Source organism: Parasteatoda tepidariorum, chromosome 3 (genome assembly GCF_043381705.1).
Source record: "Parasteatoda tepidariorum isolate YZ-2023 chromosome 3, CAS_Ptep_4.0, whole genome shotgun sequence".
NCBI classification, from domain to species: domain Eukaryota; kingdom Metazoa; phylum Arthropoda; class Arachnida; order Araneae; family Theridiidae; genus Parasteatoda; species Parasteatoda tepidariorum.
In genome coordinates, this window is record NC_092206.1 from 25623947 (window position 1) to 25631990 (window position 8044).

Consider the following 8044-nt stretch of genomic DNA (forward strand, 5'->3'; position numbering starts at 1 on the left):
TCCTAGTTATATAAGTAAAGTAGTACTATAAAAGTTGCTGTTTGAAGTTTTAGGATAAATATGGATTTTATGTTAAAATGGATTTGTTAAAATGCACCATTTACAGATTCAGTAATTAGTAAAGGTATTTACGTTAAAATCGAGCCACTTTTATCTTGAACATTTTCTTACGAGTATTTTGGTTATTAAATTTTCTCCAAATATACGTTTTCTCTTCTTATTAATTAATTTCTATTAATTTAAGCTCACAAACGGTATATTTCAGAAATTACATTCTCCGTCTTTGCAATATTAAATAATTACTATTTTCCCTTTTACAAGAAGATACAAATAAGCGAATAGCTAATGTTGAAATTTCTAGACAGTATTTTCTAGATAGTATTTTCAGATGAGCATATGAAACTGTAACTTCATAGGAAAATGTTATGCAATTACAATATTTGTAGAATTCTTCTGGGAATTAAATAGTCCGCTTATGCGTCCCGAAATTATTTCCCTTTCCAAAGTAAACTAATCGTCTTGAAAAATAATTAACCATTAACCAAACTCTTCTTCAAAAACTGGTATTTTTCATAAAGTAATGGCGGTAATTATAAACAAAGTACATGCTTTTGTTGAAGATGCGCGGAACTCAATCTAATGGTTAAATATTTCACAATTACATATTTTGAAATATCAGCTTTACTGCTAATAATGTATTTAATTATATGGGTAAGATATATATCGCTCTAAGTAATTAGATAGTAATAGTAACATTACGTACAGGTTCCATAAGTTAATGATTGAAAAGAATTTCGATACTTTGTTTAAGAGGAAATTATAAAACCAACTCTTAACATAATTTCTATGATTTTACAATAGGAATAATGGTAGTTTTTCGTTTAAATAAGGCAGATAAAAATCTTACGTGTGACTTAGTTTAACCGTACTTTTCATACTTTTATAAGAAATGATAAAATGATTAGACATTAGTTCCGAAAATCACTACCATATTCCGGCATCTAGTATGTGATTGGAAACTAGAAAATTAATATTTAATTACTGTTAGGATGATTTTTTTTAACTTTAACTTTTGATAAATTGAAAAAAGTAATCATTTGAAGATACATTTCAAGTGAAAAAAATAGAATTATAACATACTAAACTGTTGAAAACTTTAAACTTCGATTTCTAATTTACTGAGATAAAAAGTATGGTCAAAACTACCAAAATAGGTAACATTTTCCATGTTTCTGGTTCCATCTAAGCCAAAAACCACGGTAATTTTTACAAACCGATTTGGTAATGATTTTAGTAAAATTAACATTGTTTATTATATGTGTTAAATAATATATGTAATTATTGTTTTATAGTATGAGTTGTTAAAAGTGGTAAAATTTGATAATTTTATCGTATGATATCTTCTAGCATGACTAAAAACAATTCATTTGGTTAAATTTACTTACTAAATGTATTATAATAAAACTATAATTTGGAAAACCAGAACGATAAAATGTTACCATATGAAAGGTAAAAGTACCTAATAAATGGTTTAAATACCTAATAAATAGTTTAAATACCTAATAAATGGTTTAAACATTTTGGTTTTATTAGCAAAATTATTTTTTTTATCAGATAACCATACAATGCAGTAATTTTATCAGAGTTGTTTTTCTTTGTGTACGGACGAAAAATTATTAAGCTAAGTTTCTCTTTCATTCATCTTACTTTCTTTTTCAATTTGCTTCAGTGGGTAGACTATATTTGAGGGTGCTTCTTGATTCTCGCCAAGTTGTGATCGTGGTTGATCGCCAAGCTGGGCGATGTTGAAACCCAATCGTGATTTTGAATGGTTTAGATTTTAGCGTTATTTTTAAATGTTCACCGGTATATGTAATTTCAGAGGTCCGTTAGTTTTACGTTGGATACCGGCTGGTAAGGCTACTTTTGCTTCTGGTCAATAAGATCGAAGGTATGTGGGCAGTCATAGAAAAAGACTTTAGAAAAAAATATCATCGCCTGTCCGGTACCACAGACGCTATTTTCGATTCGTATTTCGCCGCATTTATGTGGCGATGGAGGTACACAGATTCTATTCATGATAAATTTGGACAGTATCTAACTACTATTAGAGAAATCGGTGCACCTAAATCTGAGGACATTCAAGCTTAACGAAATAGTGAGTTTTTTTTCCTTTTCTTTCTGTGCTTACTCCATTAATTTTTGTTTCGATTCAAAATGCATTTTATTGGATTTATTAATTTTGCTCATATCGAGTTCATTGCAATTTTATAAAGTTTTGGCCGATGAAGCTTTTGTTGAAATTTTTCAGTGTTTTATTGAAATATCTTTATATTTTGGCAGCTGTTGCACGGAACACTGTTACCACGGTGTTCCGTGCAAACAGGAATGGCGCCAAACATAAGTTGCCAATTTCGCCAAGGGGCACCCTCAAGTATATTTTTACCATAAAAAAAATATAGTTGAATCAAAATATGTTCCATACTTCAATTCAATCACTCGAAATATGTGAAAAGATTTCTGCTTGAAGCCAAAATCTTTTATTACAAAATCTTTTATTCTGCTATCCTGTAAATTCAACGAGTTAAACATTATTCACCTTCACGGGCAAAAAGGTAAAAGTTCTGTACAACTGCTGCACATAGCTTGACAGTCGAGTAACTAATTTATGAACTATTATGAATCAAAAAAATTAAATTGCTGTTAGTTAATGCTAAGGGAAAATATCGATAAGACAAGTCTATAAAGCTCAATAACAATAAGATAAAACTAAACTGAAATTCAATATTGATAAGACTAAACTAAAGCTAGGTTGCAAAACTAAATTTGATAAGGAAAAACTAAAATTAAATGTCGTTAGGGCATTTTACAGCTAAATTTTGATAAGACACGGTTAAAAATCCTTACTGATGAAGCAAAAATAAAGCTGAAGGTCGATAAGGCAAGGCTTAAAAACATCATTAATTCAAGGCTAAAGGTAAATATAGTTAAGGCAAAGCTTAAGCTAAATACGCCAAAACAAGGCTAAATATTAATAAAGACAAGGCTTAAGCTAAATATCAATGTGGCAAGGCATAATCTAAATATCAGTAAGACAAGACTTAAGCTAAATATCTTCTTTCAGTTGTTTTGAGTGTTTTTTTTCTAAGATTTTATTAACTTGCCTTGTAAACGTAGTAAATATCATGTAGACAGACGCAACATACCAAATAAATAAATAAATACAAATATAATTATCGTTTTTAAATTATCATTAAATCACATTTAATTAATGTCCAATTAAATGAATTATCAAAAATGTGATAATAACAGAATTGTCAAAAATGAATACACTAACAAAAAAAACTTAATACAAATTTAACATTTTAAACTTGAGGGTATATCAACGTTTCTAACGCATGTAAATGCTCAGAAGTAGCATTTAAAATATTTCACAGCTGTATAGAAGAATTTATATAATAGAATAAAGGTCTCAAATTTCTACCGCGAACTAAAGGTTTGACACCATATTTATATGTCTTACACTGGAAAAATATAAACTCTGTGTAATTTATCGGGTGAAGCTTTTACAACTTTTCAAGCACACTTAAAGATTCAAAAGTAGAATTTTAAAAAAATTCTCAGCTGTAAGAAAGAATTTCAATCAGAATTTTCTGCGATAGTGTAAATTATCACACAAAAATGCCAAATACACAAAAATCTCAAATTTTGGAATTCCTTATCGCTTACGTCGATTTTGCTATTACAAGGAAAACTAATGGACTAAATGCTTTTTGCCATTGATTTGTACAGTCCAATGGATTAAACATAGATTTAAAATAGAATAAGGGTTTTAATTTAATACCACAATCTGTAGGTTAGACGGTCAAAAAAAATTTACATGTCTACAGATACAAATTTAAACTCCACAGAATTGACTGGGTGAAACTTATGCTACTTTTCCAACACCTTTCAATTCTCAAAAGAAGCATTTAAGATATTTCACAGTTATAAGAAAGAATTTTAATCAAACATTTCTGCAATAATGTAAGTAATCATACAAAAGTACTAAATATATAAAAATCTCAAAGTTTTTATTTCTTTTTTCTTTTTCTTTTTTTGCTTGCATTGTTTTTGCTTCTGCATGGCAAACTTACTGACTAAATATTTTTTAACACGGATTTGTACTGTAATGGGGATTTAAAATAGAATAACAGTTTTAATTTTATACCACGAGCTATAAGTATGACGCCAGTATCGGTCAATAATTTTTACATAGTCTTACAACTAAAAACATTAACTCCATGGAATTTATCGGGTGAAACTTTTGATATTTTTTCAACACATTTAAATGTTCAAAAGTAGAATTTAAAATATTTTACAGATGTAAAAAAGAATTTTAATCATATACGCGATTCATAGAAAGAAACTTTTTCTTCCTTCATTCTTTGCGAAGAGATTGTTCTCATCCTTAAAATGATGGATTGTTCGATAATCTGACATATATTGAGGCTTGGATAAGATGGATAGTGTCAAGAAAATGCTGCAAAATTTGAGAATGTAATCTTTATTTGAAGTTAAGTTATATAAGTCTCGTAGAAGAAAGCAAGAAAGTTTCAATGAAAAAAAAGTTATTCCTAAAAGCAACTACCGAAATCAGTTTTATAAAATAGCTAGAGCATGTTTTATTTATTATGCAAATCAAGAAAAGTGACTTTGAACACATTTTGATTCAATTATCACTCTCAGAAAAAATTCATTCCACACTTAACCGTTTTAACTGGCAACCTCAATCAGGCGTTGAATTGAACAATGTCTCAATTCGATTTGAACCTTAAAATCATGTAATAATATTTAAAAAAAAAAAAAAAAATTTGTACTGTGGTTTCTATTTTCCCCGAATTAAGCTTGATGTAAATTTGACTCACAACGGCTCCAAAATTTTTAACAGTGCGAACTCTCGATTAAACAGTTGTAGCTGTTTATCCAATATCCATTTCTAAAACAAGATCTTTTATGTAAATACTACTGTGGCTATATTGTTATAGTAATAGAGCCATGTTAGAAATTTTGGTTTAAATTTAGGACCTTATTTTTTTTCTAATTTGCAAAGTCCTTAATATTGTGCAAATTGAACCATTTTTCTCGAACTTGGTGACACCATACTATAATTTAACTTTGATTACACAGTTTTTTGATAGTTGAACTAAATATTTTACGGATTTCCTTTCCTTCATTAAAGTATTTTTAAACAATAATAGCTTATAATACTGTTACCATGACTAACCGTTATTTTAATGATTTGATTTTCACGCTTTCAAACCCAGTCCAATTGGTTCGAAGATTCGATTTCATGTATGATAATTATATACTTCCAGCATACCAATGACACGGAGGAGAAAAATTCTGCTGAAGTTACCGTACTGTGTATGATAATGACATTTAATAAAACCAAATGCTATCTAAACCATTATTTTGGTTAATTTTTCCTTTCATACGGTAACGGTTTACAGAAAATTCTATTTTTCCAAACTACAGTTCTTGTTACCACACATTTGGAAACAAATACAAAACTGAAAAGTAAACTTGACTAAAGAAATGGTTTTCGTGCCATGCTGTAAGATATCGTAGTAATATTACCAAATTTTACAAAATTTTACATTTATTTTATCTCATATTTTAAACTATATTTTATTGTTAATTTTATCGAAGTCATTAAAACACTTGAATAAAAATTACTGAGCTTTTTGATGTTTCCATGGAGCCAATGACACGGTATATTTTACCATACTTCTAGCTTTGATCATACTTTGATTCTCAGTGTAGTATTAACTATTAAGTTAAGGGATCAGGCACAACGCACTTTTCCTAAATAAGCCGACCGTTTTTTTTCGGTGGATCAAGATTCTTGACTATAGAAGTTGGTGGGTGAAGGGGGAGCTGCAATTTAGAAATATTATCCTAATAGTTAAGTCCAATAAGGTGAATCAGGTTCGAATCACAACGATGGCTGGTCAATGCGTATTCCGCATCCGGCTTGCTCCTACCGCAGTACTGACGCAAAATATCATCAGTGGTAGACGGTTCATGGGTTAGAGTCCCCTTGCAATCAGTCTAACCGTGGGAGGTTTTCGTGATTTTCCTCTCCGTGTAAGGCAAATGCCATTTAAAAAGTCCTCCACGAAGTCGAATTTCTCCCAATACTTGATCCAGGAGTTCCCTTGTCTTCCGGATTGGGTTCAAAATTACACGGCTACGGAGTTGAATATTAGTAGCCGTAAGCCCAAGCAATTGGGTCGGCAGTTTAACAATGGTTATAAAATAAAATTAAATAGTTTAGTCCGGAAAGCAGATGAATGTTTAAACCCTTATGTTAGTTTCTCTTTTAGCATATTTTGGCATATCTGTATATCTAGAGAATTTTTCAAGTATCTCAAAAAAAACTATGAAATTCGTTTACCTGGAGATTATTCCGTGCAAAAAATAACCTTTAATATTTTTTTTTATTTTTCTTTACTGTTTAATTTCATAATTATAGGGGGGGGATATTGAATTCTAAGCTATGCACATTTTTAAACTATTTTGATATTGTAAGGCAGAAATCCTTAGAAAGGTTAAACGGGAACCAATTTTACTAAAAATTAAAAAACATAAATGGAAATAGAGCGGTCATGTTCTACGTAAACCTGAGTAATTTAAAGTAAAACTTGGTGCCCTCAGGGAAGCAGAAAATGAGGTAGACTTAAAAATATTCGGCGCTAGACGATAAGTGAATTCAAAACAATAGGAAAGACACGAAGAGAGGCAAAATATCTAGTCACAAATAGAGTTTGATGGAAAGCAATAATAGAAGCCCTATGCTCCGATTCGGAGTGAAGAGGAAATATGTATGTGCGTGTGCGATTTTAAATGATCACATACAAAATTTAAACGAAATAAATCAAATAATTCTTGAGAAATGATAATTAAAAACATGACACTCTCAGTTTTTTTCTGAAGCTCACCATACCTTAAATTGTCCGTGTAATGAACCCAGTGTAACTTAAGACAGTTTTGGCAAGTAATTGTGAACTTCCTAACCAATTTAAAAGTCTATGAAAACCATAAAAACATAATTGTTCAATGTTTAAAATAAACTATTAAAAACAGCTTTTGATATTAAAGCTTTCCTTTAAACAAATCTTATCTGCTAAAAGCCTTGACAGAATATTCCGTTTTATTCTAAATTATTCATACATTTCTACTAATGGATACATTTTTTGCTTTTTGCATGCATTTAGTAATATGTACTGTTAATACTAAAATTTAAATTCAACGTCATTGAAATGAAAAAGAAAAATTTATGATTAATCATTCGGTAACAGAAAATATTTTCTCAAGCCGCAGTTTAAGAGTAAAATATTCAAAAATTCAATTTGATGGAAAATACAAAATGAAATCAGATTAAAATGATTTGATTTATTTCCTTCCGAATATTGAGTTTTATAAGACAAAATTTAATAAGTAACCGAATGTCATTTATGAGAAAACATTAATCTTAAGTCAACATACTTATTAAGCATTACTCAAGTTTTTAAAAGTATAATAAATTTTGCTGATTGCTCCGCATTGATTAGATATTAGAGTTCTAATAAATCATTTACTTAAGGATAAATTTCTTTTAAACTGAAACACACTTTTTTAATTTTCTCGGAAACTAATTGCTTTTGCAAAATCTGCCTAACTGCTTAATCGCGTTCTATAAAATTGAACATTTGTATTGTTATATTGTAAAATTTGTTTATACCTGTATATATATATATATATATATATATATATATAAAATAATAAAAAATGATAAATATTTATTGAAAGTCATTTTTTGCATCCAATTATCTTTGGATAAATTAATTTTAATATGGTGGGCAAAAATTTTTTTAATTTGCTGAAACATTTCTCGAGATATGAAGAAATACGCAAAAAGTGAAATTAGCATTAAGAGGCCAAAACTTCGGACCCCTATCCTGAACAAACTATCTGGTCACATTTCTCAAATTGCTGCTACCAACTTCATTGAGGGGGTTAG